The sequence below is a fragment of the Lemur catta genome, chromosome 1 (assembly GCF_020740605.2).
Source record: "Lemur catta isolate mLemCat1 chromosome 1, mLemCat1.pri, whole genome shotgun sequence".
NCBI lineage: Eukaryota > Metazoa > Chordata > Mammalia > Primates > Lemuridae > Lemur > Lemur catta.
The window spans coordinates 116,119,775-116,122,219 of record NC_059128.1 but is presented as its reverse complement, the minus strand read 5'-3'; positions in this window follow the sequence as shown (position 1 = coordinate 116,122,219).

Below are 2,445 nucleotides of genomic sequence, written 5' to 3'. Positions count from 1 at the left end.
AGCGGAGCGGGGAGCAAGCGCGCGGGGCGGAGGCTGGAGCCGCAGCGGGCAGGGGAGGGGACCGGAGGGGAGGGCCCTGCGGCTGCGGCCCGCCGGGAGGGGGCGCTGCAGTGTGCCCGCGCGTCAGATCCCGCAGGCGCGCGCGCCTGGCGCCCCGACCCGGGCCCCAGAGGGGCAGCCAGTCCCGCGCGTCTCTCCCCAAGGCTCACCTGCTGCTTTTCCGGGGTAGGGGCAAATCCTTCTGGAAGGCAAAGGGGTAAAATGATGGAAGTCAGCGTGGACCTGCAGTCGCTGCCGCAAGCCCTCTCAGCTCCCTGCAGGAGCAGAAGCAGGGCGGGACAGACCTCTCTTTGGCATCATCACCTTCATCCATGGCCATGAGGGCCGAGCTCCTTGGAGGAGAGGGTCTCAGGGTGATTCCTCTCCTGACCCCCAGAGACCAGCACAGGGCCAAGTACGCAGGAAGGACCCCATAGAGGGCACGTGAGTTGACATCTCAGTGTTTGTGCAAATGAAACAGGAGTCTTTATTTGAAAAGTATTTCTTGAGCACCTACTGTATGCTAGGCCATAAACTAGGCACTGGGGACACAGCAGTGAATAAAATAAAAGTTCCTGCCCTTTTGGGGACTAGCATTTAGAGGGAGAAGCAGACACTAAGCACAATTAATGTAGAAGTTAATGAGATCAACTTAGATGGTAATATGTGTTACGAATAAACTTAAACAGGGTGATGTGATGGACAGCGGCTGGAACAGGGAAACATGGTCTGAGGGATGCTCTGTGGAGGTGACTTTTAAGTTGGTTGGTGAAAGATAAGAGCCAGCCATGGGAGGGTCTACAGGAAGAGCATTCTATGTAGTGAGAGTCACAAAGACAAAGGTCTGGAGGCAGGAATGAGCTTAGCATGCTCAAGCACTCAAGGTTGAATGAATGAATGAATGAATGACTCCTCTACACCCCAACAGATCTGCTCCACCCCCAGCCAGACTCACAGAGTCAGGGAGTGGTAGGTAGTTAGGCCAAACTGACAGGTGGTCAGGTGGACTTTTTCATTAATGGCAACAATAATAACTGGTGGCTATTAACTTTACGTATACATATTTGAAGAAGGTCGTGTTCCATTTGTCAAGCACTCAGGAAGTCATCACAGGGATCAGGAGTTAGAGGGTCTTGGCCCTTCTCTGAGGACAGCAATGAGGACAAAAGGCACCACCTTCCAGCCAGTTGTGTGTCCACAGACTGAGGTTGGGTGGGGCTGCAGGTGGAAAGATTTATTTATTTATTTTTAATATTCAGACGGGGGTCTCACTCTTGCTCAGGTTGGTCTTGAACTCCTGACCTCAAGTGATCCTCCTGCCTTGGCCTTCTAGAGTGCTAGGATTACAGGGGTGAGTCACAGCACTCGCCCAGGTGGAAAGATTTAGGAGAGAGTTTCAAAAGGTCTTTGGAGGGGACTCCAAACAGGGAGAAAGGAAGTATGTTCTAGATCCTTTCTAGGATCTCCAAAAGCCCTGGGTTCAAATCTCAATTTTGCCTTTTATGACCTTGGCAAATGCCCTTCCAATAGTCCCCACGTCTCCTGGAGGATTCTGTGATATGATGCAGGTGACCAGCACCTTAGCACGGTGCCTAGCATACGGTAAGCGCTCAATAAACGGTGCCTAGCATACAGTAAGCATTCAATAAATACTAAGTCATGGGAACAGGAATTATTATGGAGGGACATGCTGCAAAGGACAGATGCATGGGTGGGGCCAAAGGGCAGCCTTGCCGTCCCGAGCCATGGGTGACCGGAAATCCATGCCATGTTTTCCCTGTCTTTGCAGGATCGCCGTGAATGAGCTGCAGCTTGGGCCGGCTAACCGCACGCGGCGCGTCCGCAATGGCCCAAGAGAAATCAAGACCTGGATTTCGGGGCACAGAACCAGGGGGGCCCGGACTGGGGTAACCCAGCTTTCGAGGGTAAGTCCCTGGGGGACCTTTAAGCACCACCCAGAGAAGTCCTCGAATTTAGCGCCATCCGCTAGCGCCTCCAAACATTCCAGGGTCGAAGAAAGGGGCAAATTGGAGAGGCAGAAATTCGGATCCTTGGCGTCAGTGTAGACAGACGCCACTTTCAACCCCAGCTGCAGAGCCGCTCTGCGGAGATGCTCCTTCTCCCCGGGATTAATGGATGGCACTGCGGACAGAGCTTTCGAACTCAGGATGCTGTCTGAATATACGATCCCAACTGCACACAGGGGACCTTCAGGCGCGAAACGGTGATGGGACAGTTCCTAAGGGGTCGCACCAGTTTATGGGGGGGTATCCAGGCAGCCAAGTGGTAAACCCTGCCAGAAGGGAAGAGGTGGGGACAGGACTGAGGCTGGGATCCCCGGCCAAGAGCTCTCCTGGGTAAGTTGGGTGAGTGGAAGGCTCCTTGGTTGGGGGTGGGGCCTTCAGC